The sequence below is a fragment of the Rhinoderma darwinii genome, chromosome 1, assembly GCF_050947455.1.
Source record: "Rhinoderma darwinii isolate aRhiDar2 chromosome 1, aRhiDar2.hap1, whole genome shotgun sequence".
In the NCBI taxonomy this organism is placed as follows: domain Eukaryota; kingdom Metazoa; phylum Chordata; class Amphibia; order Anura; family Rhinodermatidae; genus Rhinoderma; species Rhinoderma darwinii.
The window spans coordinates 653,017,281-653,034,264 of NC_134687.1; the positions used below are offsets into that span (position 1 = coordinate 653,017,281).

Consider the following 16,984-nt stretch of genomic DNA (forward strand, 5'->3'; position numbering starts at 1 on the left):
GATATAAAATGGAGAGAACTACAACTCCCAGCATGTCCAGACTGTTATTATGGGCTATAACGTCACGTGATCATCATTTTTCGACACAGCACAGGAGCTCCGGCCCCTCACATAGACCCACCCCTTATGTCACATGATTAACATCGCAGGTCCTTCATCCCCCACGTCTACTCCCCACTGATAAGCTCCGCCCCTTCTGCATTGATCACATGGTGGCGATCTCATCACAGCTCCTTTAGCAACAACCCATTATATTTTGCACTGCTTAGCCCCGATCACCCCTGCACTGGTCACATGATCCTCATTACCCCTCATGTCACGTGATAATCATATGTCCTTCATAGTCTCTCATTTTTTTTGCACTTCTAAGCTCCGCCCCCAGATGCAGCGGTCAGCTGATCTTTACATGTCCTTCATCCGCCACTTCTCTCCACTGATAAGCCCCGTCCTGATCACGTGGTGGTGACGTCATCACAGGTCCTTCAGCTATTGCCGTGAATGAGGTGGAGAGCAGCGTTGGTCGGGTGTTCTCTCTGTTATCAGTCTCCCCTGTATGAGTGTATACAGAGAGCTGTCAATCATTGAATTACCCCGCCCACTGGACTCCTAGCCTGGATTTAACCCCTCCAGTGCCGGCCTCTTTGGGGTAAGTTGTTATTTCTGGTCTTTGTAGTGGTCGGGTGTTTTGTAGAACGAGTTGTATTTTGTGATGACATAATATTCGGTACACGACCTTCCAACTTTCTAGTAGCGTAAAGAGCGACAACCGATGCGGCGCGCGTAAGCCACACCTCTAATCCAGCATAATCTCCGTCCCCTACACACCCGATTCAGCCCACACAGTATAATGCCCCATACAGTATAATGCCCCCATACAGTATAATGCCCCCTATACAGTATAATGCCCCCATACAGTATAATACCCCCATACAGTATAATGCCCCATACAGTATAATGCCCCATACAGTATAATGCCCCCATACAGTATAATGCCCCCATACAGTATAATGCCCCCATACAGTATAATGTCCCCATACAGTATAATGCCACCATACAGTATAATGCTCCATACAGTATAATGCCCCCATACAGTATAATGTCCCCATACAGTATAATGTCCCCATACAGTATAATACCACCATACAGTATAATGCCCCCATACAGTATAATGCCCCCATACAGTATAATGTCCCCCATACAGTATAATGCCCCATACAGTATAATACCCCCATACAGTATAATGTCCCCATACAGTATAATGCCCCATACAGTATAATACCCCCATACAGTATAATGCCCCCATACAGTATAATGCCCCCATACAGTATAATGCCCCCATACAGTATAATACCCCCATACAGTATAATGCCCCCATACAGTATAATGTCCCCATACAGTATAATGCCTCCATACAGTATAATGCCCCCATACAGTATAATGCCCCCATACAGTATCATTCCCCCATACAGTATAATGTCCCCATACAGTATAATGTCCCCATACAGTATAATGCCCCCATACAGTATAATGCCCCCATACAGTATAATTCCCCCATACAGTATAATGCCCCATACAGTATAATGCCCCCATACAGTATAATGTCCCCATACAGTATAATGCCCCATACAGTATAATGCCTCCATACAGTATAATGCCCCCATACAGTATAATGTCCCCATACAGTATAATGCCCCATACAGTATAATGCCTCCATACAGTATAATGCCCCCATACAGTATAATGTCCCCATACAGTATAATGCCTCCATACAGTATAATGCTCCATACAGTATAATGCTCCATACAGTATAATGTCCCCATACAGTATAATGCCCCCATACAGTATAATGCCCCATACAGTATAATGCCCCCATACAGTATAATGTCCCCATACAGTATAATGCCCCCATACAGTATAATGCCCCATACAGTATAATGCCCCCATACAGTATAATGCCCCATACAGTATAATGTCCCCATACAGTATAATGCCCCCATACAGTATATTGCCCCCCATACAGTATAATGTCCCCATACAGTATAATGCCCCCATACAGTATAATGCCCCATACAGTATAATGCCCCCATACAGTATAATGTCCCCATACAGTATAATGCCCCCATACAGTATAATGCCCCATACAGTATAATGCCCCCATACAGTATAATGCCCCATACAGTATAATGCCCCCATACAGTATAATGTCCCCATACAGTATAATGCCCCCATACAGTATAATGCCCCATACAGTATAATGCCCCCATACAGTATAATGCCCCATACAGTATAATGTCCCCATACAGTATAATGCCACCATACAGTATAATGCCCCCATACAGTATAATGCCCCCATACAGTATAATGCCCCATACAGTATAATGCCCCATACAGTATAATGTCCCCATACAGTATAATGCCCCCATACAGTATAATGTCCCCATACAGTATAATGCCCCCATACAGTATAATGTCCCCATACAGTATAATGCCCCCATACAGTATAATATCCCCATACAGTATAATGCCCCCATACAGTGTAATGTCCCCATACAGTATAATGTCCCCATACAGTATAATGCCCCCATACAGTATAATGCCCCATACAGTATAATGCCCCCATACAGTATAATGCCCCATACAGTATAATGTCCCCATACAGTATAATGCCACCATACAGTATAATGCCCCCATACAGTATAATGCCCCCATACAGTATAATGCCCCATACAGTATAATGCCCCCATACAGTATAATGCCTCCATACAGTATAATGCCCCCATACAGTATAATGCCCCATACAGTATAATGTCCCCATACAGTATAATGCCACCATACAGTATAATGCCCCCATACAGTATAATGCCCCCATACAGTATAATGCCCCCATACAGTATAATACCCCCATACAGTATAATGCCCCATACAGTATAATACCCCCATACAGTATAATGCCCCATACAGTATAATGCCCCCATACAGTATAATGCCCCCATACAGTATAATGCCTCCATACAGTATAATGTCCACCATACAGTATAATACCCCCATACAGTATAATGTCCCCATACAGTATAATGCCGCCATACAGTATAATGTCCACCATACAGTATAATGCCCCCATACAGTATAATGCCCCATACAGTATAATGCCTCCATACAGTATAATGCCCCCATACAGTATAATGCCCCCATACAGTATAATGCCTCCATACAGTATAATGCCCCCATACAGTATAATGTCCCCATACAGTATAATGCCTCCATACAGTATAATGTCCCCATACAGTATAATGCCCCCATACAGTATAATGCCCCCATACAGTATAATGCCCCATACAGTATAATGCCCCATACAGTATAATGCCCCCATACAGTATAATGCCCCCATACAGTATAATGCCCCCATACAGTATAATATCCCCATACAGTATAATGCCTCCATACAGTATAATGCCCCCATACAGTATAATGTCCCCATACAGTATAATGCCCCCATACAGTATAATGCCCCATACAGTATAATGCCCCCATACAGTATAATGCCCCCATACAGTATAATGACCCATACAGTATAATGCCCCCATACAGTATAATGCCCCATACAGTATAATGTCCCCATACAGTATAATGCCCCATACAGTATAATGCCCCCAGACAGTATAATGTCCCCATACAGTATAATGACCCCATACAGTATAATGCCCCCATACAGTATAATGCCCCCATACAGTATAATGCCCCCATACAGTATAATGCCCCCATACAGTATAATGCTCCCATACAGTATAATGCCCCCATACAGTATAATGCTCCCATACAGTATAATGCCCCATACAGTATAATGCCCCCATGCAATATAATGTCCCCATACAGTATAATGTCCCCATACAGTATAATGCCCCCATACAATATAATGTCCCCATACAGTATAATGCCCCATACAGTATAATGCCCTCATACAGTATAATGCCCCCATACACTATACTTTCCCCATACAGTATAATGCCCCCATACAGTATAATGCCCCCATACAGTATAATGCCCCATACAGTATAATGTCCCCATACAGTATAATGCCCCATACAGTATAATGCCCCCATACAATATAATGTCCCCATACAGTATAATGTCCCCATACAGTATAATGCCCCCATACAGTATAATGTCCCCATACAGTATAATGTCCCCATACAGTATAATACCCCCATACAGTATAATGCCCCCATACAGTATAATGCCCCCATACAGTATAATGCCCCCATACAGTATAATGCCCCATACAGTATAATGCCCCCATACAGTATAATGCCCCCATACAGTATAATGCCCCCATACAGTATAATGCCCCCATACAATATAATGTCCCCATACAGTATAATGTCCCATACAGTATAATGCCCCCATACAGTATAATGCCCCCATACAGTATAATGCCCCATACAGTATAATGTCCCCATACAGTATAATGCCCCATACAGTATAATGCCCCCATACAGTATAATGTCCCCATACAGTATAATGTCCCCATACAGTATAATGCCCCCATACAGTATAATGCTCCATACAGTATAATGCCCCCATACAGTATAATGTCCCCATACAGTATAATGTCCCCATACAGTATAATGTCCCCATACAGTATAATGCCCCATACAGTATAATGTCCCCATACAGTATAATGCCCCCATACAGTATAATGTCCCCATACAGTATAATGTCCCCATACAGTATAATGTCCCCATACAGTATAATGCCCCCATACAGTATAATGTCCCCATACAGTATAATGTCCCCATACAGTATAATGTCCCCATACAGTATAATGTCCCCATACAGTATAATGTCCCCATACAGTATAATGTCCCCATACAGTACAATGTCCCCATACAGTATAATGTCCCCATACAGTATAATGCCTCCATACAGTATAATGTCCCCATACAGTATAATGCCCCCATACAGTATAATGCCCCATTCAGTATAATGTCCCCATTCAGTATAATGTCCCCATACAGTATAATGTCCCCATACAGTATAATGCCCCTATACAGTATAATGCCCCATACAGTATAATGCCCCCATACCGTATAATGCCCCATACAGTATAATGCCCCATACAGTATAATGCCCCCATACAGTATAATGCCCCTATACAGTATAATGCCCCATACAGTATAATGCCTCCATACAGTATAATGCCTCCATACAGTATAATGCCCCATACAGTATAATGTCCCCATACAGTATAATGTCCCCATACAGTATAATGTCCCCATACAGTATAATGCTCCCATACAGTATAATGCCCCATACAGTATAATGCCCCATACAGTATAATGTCCCCATACAGTATAATGTCCCCATACAGTATAATGTCCCCATACAGTATAAGCCTCCGTACAGTATAAGCCTCCTTACAGTATATTGCCCCCATACAGTATAATGCCCCATACAGTATAATGCCCCATACAGTATAATGACCCCATACAGTATAATGACCCCATACAGTATAATGCCCCCATACCGTATAATGCCCCATACAGTATAATGCCCCCATACAGTATAATGCCCCTATACAGTATAATGCCCCATACAGTATAATGCCTCCATACAGTATAATGCTCCCATACAGTATAATGCCCCTATACAGTATAATGCTCCCATACAATATAATGCCCCTATACAGTATAATGCCCCATACAGTATAATGTCCCCATACAGTATAATGCCCCCATACAGTATAATGTCCCCATACAGTATAATGCCCCATACAGTATAATGCCCCATACAGTATAATGTCCCCATACAGTATAATGCCCCCATACAGTATAATGCCCCCATACAGTATAATACTCCATACAGTATAATGTCCCCATACAGTATAATGTTCCCAATGCCCCCATACAGTATAATGTCCCCCATACAGTATAATGTCCCCATACAGTATAATGTCCCCATACAGTATAATGTCCCCATACAGTATAATGCCCCATACAGTATAATGTCCCCCATACAGTATAATGCCCCCATACAGTATAATGTTCCCAATGCCCCCATACAGTATAATGTCCCCCATACAGTATAATGTCCCCATACAGTATAATGTCCCCATACAGTATAATGTCCCCATACAGTATAATGTCCCCATACGGTATAATGTCCCCATACGGTATAATGTCCCCATACGGTATAATGCCCCCATACAGTATAATGCTCCCATACAGTATAATGCCCCTATACAGTATAATGCCCCATACAGTATAATGCCCCCATACAGTATAATGCCTCCATACAGTATAATGCCCCCATACAGTATAATGCCCCCATACAGTATAATGCCCCCATACAGTTTAATGTCCCCATACAGTATAATACTCCATACAGTATAATGCCCCCATACAGTATAATGCCCCCATACAGTATAATGCCCCCATACAGTATAATGCCCCCATACAGTATAATGTCCCCATACAGTATAATGCCCCCATACAGTTTAATGTCCCCATACAGTATAATACTCCATACAGTAGAATGCCCCCATACAGTATAATGCCCCCATACAGTATAATGCCCCCATACAGTATAATGCCCCCATACAGTATAATGTCCCCATACAGTATAATGCCCCCATACAGTATAATGTCCCCATACAGTATAATGCCCCCATACAGTATAATGTCCCCATACCGTATAATGCCTCCATACCGTATAATGCCCCCCTACAGTATAATGCCCCCCTACAGTATAATGCCCCCCTACAGTATAATGCCTCCATACAGTATAATGCCCCCATACAGTATAATGCCCCCATACAGTATAATGCCCCCATACAGTATAATGCCCCCATACAGTATAATGCCTCCATACAGTATAATATCCCCATACAGTATAATGCCTCCATACAGTATAATGCCCCCATACAGTATAATGACCCCATACAGTATAATGCCCCATACAGTATAATGCCCCCATACAGTATAATGCCCCCATACAGTATAATGCCCCCATACAGTATAATGTCCCCATACAGTATAATGCCCCCACACAGTATAATGCCCCCACACAGTATAATGCCCCCATACAGTATAATGTCCCCATACAGTATAATGCTCCACACAGTATAATGCCCCCACACAGTATAATGCCCCCACACAGTATAATGCCCCCACACAGTATAATGCCCCCACACAGTATAATGCCCCCACACAGTATAATGCCCCCATACAGTATAATGCCCCCATACAGTATAATGCCCGCATACAGTATAATGCCCGCATACAGTATAATGCCCCATACAGTATAATACCCCCATACAGTATAATGCCCCCATACAGTATAATGTCCCCATACAGTATAATGCCCCTATAGCTGCCACCATACAGTATAATGCCCCTATAGCTGCCCTTTACAGTATAATGCCCATACAGTATAATGCCCTATAGCTGCCACCAAACAGTATAATGCCCCTATAGCTGCCCCTTACAGTATAATGCCTCCATACAGTATAATGTCCCCATACAGTATAATGTCCCCATACAGTATAATGCCCCCATACAGTATAATGCCCCCATACAGTATAATGCCCCATACAGTATAATGTCCCCATACAGTATAATGTCCCCATACAGTATAATGCCCCCATACAGTATAATGCCACCATAGCTGCCCCCATACAGTATAGTGCCCCCATACAGTATAATGCCCCCATACAGTATAATGCCCCCATACAGTATAATGCCCCCATACAGTATAATGCCCCACATACAGTATAATGCCCCCATACAGTATAATGCCCCATACAGTATAATGCCCCCATACAATATAGTGTCCCCATACAGTATAATGCCCCCATACAGTATAATGCCACCATAGCTGCCCCCATACAGTATAATGCCCCCATACAGTATAATGCCACCATAGCTGCCCCCATACAGTATAATTCCCCCATAGTTGCCCCCATACATTATAATGACCCCCATAGCTGCCCCAATACAGCATAATGCCCCCATAGCTGCCTCCATACAGTATAATTCCCCCTTAGCTGCCCCCATACAGTATGCCCCTTACAGTATAATGCCCCCATAGCTGCCCCATACACTATAATGCCCCTATAGCTGCCGCCATACAGTATATTTCCCCATAGCTGCCCCATACAGTATAATACCCCATACAGTATAATGCCCCCCAATAGCTGCACCATACAGTATATCTCCCTCTGTAGCTGCACCATACAGTATAATTCCCCCATACAGTATAATGCCCTCCATAGCTGCACCATACAGTATAATGCCCCCATACAGTATAATGCCCCCATACAGTATAATGCCCCTATAGTTTCCACCATATAGTATAACGCCCCCATACCTGCCCCATACAGGTTAATGCCCCCATACAGTATAATCCCCCCCATAGTTGCACCATACAGTATAATTCCTCCATAATGGCCCCCACACATTATAATGCCCCCATAGCTGTCCCCATACACTATAATGCCCCCATAGCTGCCCCAATACAGTATAATGCCCCCTTAGCTGCCCCTAGTGCCAGTGCCCATGTAGATAGTGCCACACTCCCTGTAGATAGCGCTACCCCCCTGTAGCCATCGGGACTCCCTCAAGGGGCGATATCCCCGGCCCGAGCATCTGCCACGCTGTGGGCGGGGATTCCGCTCCAGGAGGAGCCACTGACGTCCCTGTCCATATATGACAGTGACGTTAAGGACTTCCCCGGGATCAACACTTAAAGTGACGCTGTGCCAGGGGAGTCTTTTGTACTAATGCTGAAGCAGGGAGCTGACTGTTCCCTGCTTCAGCATTGGCTTCAACTGTATCTGCGTCCTGAGGATGCAGATACAGTTGATACCCGGAGTCCGGGACATACCACCGCCCGCCCGGGACAACGGGACACCCCCCGAAAACCGTGACTGTCCCACTGGATCTGGAACGGTTGGGAGGTACGGGTGCATACAACTTATTCACTGACTTTTATGCATTTCTTGTTAATGTCGTTCACCGTGCGGTTTAAGGGAATGTTCACACGTAGCGAATATGACCCACAACACGCAAGGAAATCACCCCGAATATTCACCCCAAATCCTCCCGAATATCTACTACAGAAATACAACAAGGCTGATCCTCACCACTCCGAGCGTTACCATAGCAACACGTCCCTGCTCTTCCGGCTGTGTCGAGATGACCCCTATAATGACGTGACCTCTCCGGCCTGTGATTGGCTGCAGGGGTCACATGACGCTTTCTTTTTTATATATGTGTAATCTGCAGCGTTGCTGTGAACACGCGGTGGAGCCGCAGAGGATTCTGGGAACAATCGCGTTTGTTGCGGAACTTGACTTTCCCATTGAACTTAATGGGGAAATTCTGCAACAAATGCGCCGCGAATCCGCTGTATAAATCCGATAACCTGCGTGTTTATAATCCGCACCGCCGGTTAACCCCCTTAACCACCAGGCCAGTTTCTAACCCCCTCCCAGTCTTCTAGGATCTATAATGTATTTGTGTTCTCCTATCAGTGCCGCGGTGTGAGGATTAGATTCTGCGGGACGAGTTGTAGATTTTCAGGACGTCATATAAAGTATCACATAATGTCACTGCAACTGCAAAACTCCTATGGGGGGGGGGGGAATGGGGAAAATCTGTGATTCCTCCAATGTATTTTTGTGGTAAAAACGTCCTGATAACTTTATTCTGAGGTCGATACGATTACGGAGATACCAAATTTCTATCGTTTTTGATGATGTGCGACATTTACAGAGAAAAAAACTAATAGTTAAAAAAAACTTTGTGTCACCAAGTTCTCAGAGCCAGAACTTTTTTTTATTTTTCCGTCGATGGAACGGAGTGGGGTAGTTGTTTTATGTGGGACAAACTGTACCACGTCTTGTGAGATGTCAGCAATGTCTCCGCAATATCCGTCAGGTTGTCAGGAGTCAGGTCTTCATTGTCTGGGGGGGGGGGGGGGAAATATCTTCATTTTACTCTTCTCACCTGAGAGATAGGCCATAAATGTCTGATATATGGGGGTCCCACCTCTATGTGGAGCACGGGGGTCCCCCGACCCGCCTGGTGAGATGATGACTACATCCAGGTGGAGAATGAATGCAGAGGTGACCACTCATGTGCACGACTCTCCATTCACTTGTATAGGAGTTCCAGAAACAGCCGAGCACTGCCAGAGGTGGAGCCGCATTTATCAGACATTTCTGGCATATCCTGGGGAGAAATGTCCGTGTTGGGAATACCCCTTTATTCCATGTGGTGACGGCTCTGAGAAGATGTTTCTCTCAATGATGAATAAGTGAGGTTCTGTATGTCACACATGATGTTGTCCCCTGTATGATCTCCATCTTCTCCTTTCTTCATAAAGACGTCTGCAGTACTAGATCCTCCAGATCCTCCAGTTTTCTCATCTTCTTCTCCACAACGTTCCTTCTCCTGAATGACCCACCAAGGATGGACAAGGACAGGAATGAGGTGAGCAGAAGAATATTAGACTTCACCTTGGAGATCATCTACCTGTTGAGCGGAGATGTAAATTGTTCTATAATGTAGAAAAGGTCACACATAGGGAAGGGACAATACATAATAGGAAGAATCCAGTGTCCTGTATAACAGCGTCCAGACCTCCCAAGTGACGTCAAGAAGCCACCAGCAGAAAAGCTGAAGATCAGCCACCAATATGGTCAGTTATGTGTCATGTCACCAATGCAGCAATAGTAATGTTGTAGAGCAATGACAAGGAACCAGGAGGATCAGGATGACATCTATATAGAAACATAGAAGATGACGGCAGGAGGAGAGCACATGGTCCATCTAGTCCCCCCAATATTATTTCCTTTTTAGTTTTGGCCTCGTTCTATTTTCTCAATGTCTTTTTGTAGGTGAGGTCTCCAGTATTACAGATGTGGGGTCACTAGAGCTCTATACAGCGGGGTCACAATCTCCCTCTTTCTACTGAGGGGGGAATACTGTGTTCAGTTCTCTAAGTGTCTCTCTCCATACACAGGAGTACACAATAGTGAAGAAGACATCGGGTGACTGTACGACTCCCATCATCCATGAGTCAGGAGGATGGAGCAGTAGTCAGAGCCCCATCACAGAGCCTCCCCCTCACTCCCGGATACATGAGAAGAAGATCTTAGAACTGATCTACAAGATGACTGAGCTGCTGACTGGAGAGGTGACACTGCTGGGAATGCTGGGAAATTCTGGAGGTGTCTGGGTGATGACTGTATCATTGTGTGTGTCAGGTTCCTATAAGGTGTCAGGATGTCACTGTCTATTTCTCCATGGAGGAGTGGGAGTATCTAGAAGGACACAAGGATCTGTACGAGGAGGTCATGATGGAGAACTACCGGCCGCGCACATCACAAGGTGAGAAGAGATAGATACATATATTGGCATTACTGTGGGCACTGGCCGGCACGGGCGGCCATGTTGAGAACAGCTGCTGTATATCTGTGATGTGGGGGCCACTACTTTACACATCTGTGCACATTTGTTTGGAGGGTAATTCATGTGTGGAACAAGAAAATCATGTGAGCCTCCTTGTAATATTTGTCCCACCACAGACCACGTGGCTTGTAGTACATCATTTCTGCTGATCTCTGGTTGGGGGGGGGGGGTTAGGGTGAGTTCACGCGTTGCGTAAATACCGCAGATTTTCCACATCGGAATTCGTTGCGGAAAATCCGCAGCATAATACAGTAGCAGCAAAGCGGATAAGATTAAACAAATCACATCCACACGCTGTGTAAAAGTGAGTGGAAGAAGCGGTCAGAAATTGACCTGCGGTGCGGAGTTTTATTCTGCAACATGACAATTGTATTTACGTAAACGCTGCTTATTTTTTGCGAGTTTTCCCCATTGAATTCAATGGGAGGTAAAACCCACAACAATTAGAAGTTGTTACTTTTATTGTGGCGGAATCACGGCCGCAAAAACGCAACTCAGAAAAAAAATAATATATATATATACTTACCGAGAAGTCTGATCTTCCTCTGGGCCGGCCTCCTGGGATGACGTTTCAACGCATGTGACCGCTGCAGATGCGGTCACCATACCTCTCAACTGTCAAGTATCACAAAGAGAGACAACCAATGCGGCACACGTAACGGAAATTATTTTTTCTATTAATCCACCCCTCTAAGCCCGCCCATAAACACCCAGTTCAGCCCACACAGTATCATGCTCCCATAGTGCCTCCCACACAGTATAATGCCAAATAGCTGCCATCATATAGTATAATGCCCCCATAGATGCATCCGTACAGTATAATTCCCACACAAATTCCCCTCATACAGTATAATTCCCACACAGATGTCACTATAGCTGCCCCCATGCAGCATAATACCCCCATACAGTATAATGCCCCCTAGCCGCCCCAGTGTCAGTGCCCACATATAAAGTGCCAGTGCCCTTGTGGGTAGTGCCACAGTGCCCATGTTGATAGTGCCACACCCCTCTTGAAGATAAGCGCCACCCCCCCTGTAGAGACTCCCTCTAGGAGCGGAATCCCCAGCCAGAGCATAGGCCGGTGATTCCGCTCCTAGAGGGAAGCCCTGAGGTCACTGTCCATATATGGATAGTGACGTCAGGGGCTACTCCTTGAGCGGAATCCCTGTTGCCTACGCTGGTTTCGGATTCCGCTCCAGGAGGAGCCCCTGATGTCAATGTTCATATATGGATAGTGACTTCAGAGGTTTCCTCTAGGAGCGGAATCTACGGCCAGATCATCAGCAACGGGGATTCCGGTCAAGGAGTAGTCACTGACAGCGTCACTGTCCATATATGGACAGTGACGTCGAGGGCTTCCCCGAGCACAGCACTTAAAGTAGCGCTGTGTCCGAGGAGTCCTCATGAGTGGAGGATCTCCCTCTTCTCCTCTGCTCTGAACTAATTGTGAAGCAGGGAGCTGATGGTTTTCTGCTTCAGAATTGGGTTCAACTATATCTGCGTCCTGAGGACGCAGATACATTTGACAGCGAGACATACCCACAGCCACCCTGAATCCGGGACGGTTGGGACGTATAGGCCGGTCACATGAGATAAATCATCATCCCAGGTGGCCTACCTGGATGACGTCAGAGGACCATCCTCCTAGGATGAAGTTTCATCCTATGTGACCGCCGCTGCAGCCAATCACAGGTTGCAGCGGTCTCCTGGGATGATGCGTCATCCCAGGAGGTCGGCCTGTTAACAGGCCGGCTAAATACTTAGCAGTTTTCCACAGCGGACATTCCGGCCGAAAAACTGCACCACAATTTGGTGCAGTTATTCGGCCGGAATTCCCTTCGGCGATCGGGGCGGATACCAGATACCGCAGCCTGGTACCAAATGATCTGCGGCCTGGTACTTGTCCGCGGCCCAGTGGTTGGGGATCACTGCCCTAGGGGACTTGAACCAGCGATCAAGTCAACTTGGATCGCTTGCACTATATACTGCATATGGGAGCTCAAAGGTGGTCGAACAAACAGGCTCCCATAATATATATCGGCCCCCCGCGATCGCGTCACAGCTGATGAGATGTTAGAAGGGGTCCCCCCCCCTCTTTCTAACAATTTAAATGCTGTGGTCGCTATTGTCTGTGGTATTTAATGGGTAAAGTATGTGAAGTATCATACAGCACACACCAGCTTTGTATGGAGCGGGTTCTGTGAGCCCGCTCCATACTTCCCCCTACCCGGCTATGACGTAACTGAATGTCAGGAAAGGGGTTAAGGAACAGGGCAACTTCAGTCAGAGTTCAGAACAACAGCTTCCGGTATGTCGCTCCGCTGACCCTGACTCTGAGGATCCCAATGTAAATACATGAGGAACAGCACTTTTTGCACGTCAAAATGTTAGAACTCTTTAAATTGCTGCAATAAATAAAAACTTTAAAATGTTCTTTCCCCAACACCAGTTATTAGAGGTTAAAAACACCAGAGAGGGTAGAGAATGACGAGTGGATGTGGATTTATTATCTCCAAACTGACCATTTCTTCCACATTCACGTTTTACTTTAGTGACGTTTTAAATTCACTTTACAATAAAGACACACATATATATACACTGTACAATCCACTTCCACTCTAATAGACACACACACAGTGTATATATGTATTTTCACTGTTCAGCCTTAAAGAGGCTCTGTCACCAGATTTGGCAGCCCCTATCTGCTATTGCATGTGATCGGCGCTGCAATGTAGATTACAGTAACGTTTTTATTTTTTTAAAACGAGCATTTTTGGCCAAGTTATGACCATTTTTGTATTTATGCAAATGAGGCTTGCAAAAGTCCAAGTGGGCGTGTTTACAGTAAAAGTACAACTGGGCGTGTATTATGTGCGTACATCGGGGCGTTTTTACTACTTTTACTAGCTGGGCGTTCTGATGAGAAGTATCATCCCCTTCTCTTCAGAACGCCCAGCTTCTGGCAGTGCAGACACAGCCGTGTTCTCGAGAGATCACGCTGTGACGTCACTCACTTCCTGCCCCAGGTCCTGCATCGTGTCGGACGAGCGAGGACACATCGGCACCAGAGGCTACAGTTGATTCTGCAGCAGCATCAGCGTTTGCAGATAAGTAGCTACATCGACTTACCTGCAAACGCCGATGCTGCTGCAGAATCAACTGTAGCCTCTGGTGCCGATGTGTCCTGGCTCGTCTGACACGATGCAGGACCTGTGAGTGACGTCACAGCGTGATCTGCCAGAAGCTGGGCGTTCTGAAGAGAAGTGGATGATACTTCTCGTCAGAACGCCCAGCTAGTAAAAGTAGTAAAAACGCCCCGATGTACGCACCTAATACACGCCCAGTTGTACTTTTACTTTTCAACACGCCCAGTTTTACTTTTGCAAGCCTCATTTGCATAAATACAAAAATGGTCATAACTTGGCCAAAAATGCTCGTTTTTTTAAAATAAAAACGTTACTGTAATCTACATTGCAGCGCCGATCTGCTGCAATAGCAGATAGGGGCTGCAAAATCTGGTGACAGAGCCTCTTTAACATTAAAACCGGGGACAGGTGAAGTGAAAACATTGTTGATCTGGTTTACAATGGCACCTGACAAGGGGGGGGGGATATATTAGGGAGTAAGTGACCAGTCAGTTGTTGATGTCGGAAGCAGAAAAATGGGAAAATGTAAGGCTGGATTCACATGAGCATGTTCGGTCCGTAAAGGACGTAACGTATTATACTGATCTAAAAGGATCCCTATGCGCTGTGTAAATGAATGGAGAGGAGTGCATGACGCTGATTGGTCAGCGTCATACACTCCTCTGTACAACGCCCACTTGGTCTAAAGTAAATACACACCCACTTGGGCATTAAGAAACTCATTAGCATAAATCTAAAAGCGCTAATAAAGTGGTGAAAATAGATCGTTTTATTAAATAAAAAGCACTGCTGTCATCTACATTATAGCGCCGATCTCCTTATGTAGGAGACAGGACACTTATAATGTGGTGACAGAGCATCTTTAAATGGGCGAGTAAGCAGGTGACACCATGGGATTTGTTTGGCTAGCAGGGAATTTTTAAGAGATGCGCCCTGCCGCTTTCAAGTGTGTACGTGGAATATTATAGCTGGGTAAAAATCTGTCTTTCCCCTGCGACACTATTGACTCTCATTTGCCCATCGGCCACATCAGGCCTGTGAACTACCACTAGGACCCAAGCACAGTTGGTGAGGACCCAAATTACTATAATTTACGTTCTAAAAATAAACATGGAAGTTTAGAGAGAAGTGTCTGATATATAGACAGATATACAGTAGTCATGTATTCAGTCCCTGTGTGTTTCCTACAGATGGATCCAGTAGGAGAAATCCACCAGAGAGATGTCCCAGTCCTCTGTATTCCCAGGACTGTCCAGAGGAAAATCACAATGTCCCAGAGAATCATCAGGTAGATGAAGCTGAGCCCTATACCAGATCTATATAGGAGGGTGTGGAGCTTTTTGGTCCTGCGGTCATAGATGTGGTCATAGATTTTGGTGGTTTCTTATGTTGATCTGTTAGATTCTTTGCAATCTCTGCTGTATTGTACTGAATTGTTCCATATGTGAAATCAGGGGGAAGATCTGACTAATAATAAAGCGGAGGATGAAGCAGAAGAAGAGCGGGTGAGGGGCGAGCAACCGTGTAAGAGTAAAGCAGAGGAGGAAATTCCAGGAGGAGTTACCACAGGTAAGTAATAATGAATGTAGAAAATGACTTCAGAGGTTTCTTGCAAATCAACTCTCGTTTACATTTTTTTCCCCCATAAATCGTTAGTATAAGTGAAGATAAGAAACTTTGTAATTTATATTATGACAAAAAAATTTTGCTCCACTTATCGGACTTCTCACCTCATCCTCCTCTGACTTCTGCTCTGAATGTACTGATAAAATATATACGAAGGAGTCTGTACACTAAGAGATCAGGTTACAGCTACTGCCCAGAGAATTCCATGAAGAGGGTGGAGGAAGGAGCTGCTGCAAAGGAGAGAGAGAGAGGGCACGGCCAGACGTGGCGGAATTGCTGTGGACAATCCGCAGTGGAATTCTCCAGCCGCCGTTTTTTACAGTTGTTTCAATACATTTTTAGGCAAGTTTGTTCAGACGTGGCGGACCATAGGCTGCGGTGCGGAATTTTCCCTCCGCAGCATGCATTGTCTGTTGCGGAGAAGAAGCGGAATTTCACTGCGGATTTCAGCCTTTGCAATGCAAAATCTGAAATCTGTGGCAAGTCCGCTGTCTTTTCTGCAACGTCTGAATTACCTGTCAAATATGCAAATATTGGTGCAGATTCGTTGCGTAATTTCCCCAAATCTACACCAACATTTGCAGCGGAAAAACTCTGCCACATCTGGCTGTGCCCTGTGAGACACACACAGATTTTGCTTCTAGTAATGCTATATCTCAACCCAGTGCTGGATTCACACCTACACTGCTCAGTACTTCTGTATGTTGTCCTCCATGCTGCTTATGCTTGTAGCAAGTGTTA

General features: G+C 45.0%; 1 long non-coding RNA gene across 1 annotated transcript; it reads left to right on the top strand.

Annotated features, from left to right (window-relative positions):
- Window positions 1-251: 251 nt before the first annotated feature.
- Window positions 252-11,098, top strand: LOC142677997 (uncharacterized). The gene is made up of 3 exons (XR_012852628.1): window positions 252-646; window positions 10,384-10,490; window positions 11,023-11,098. It is a non-coding gene; the product is annotated as an uncharacterized LOC142677997 (long non-coding RNA).
- Window positions 11,099-16,984: the final 5,886 nt, after the last annotated feature.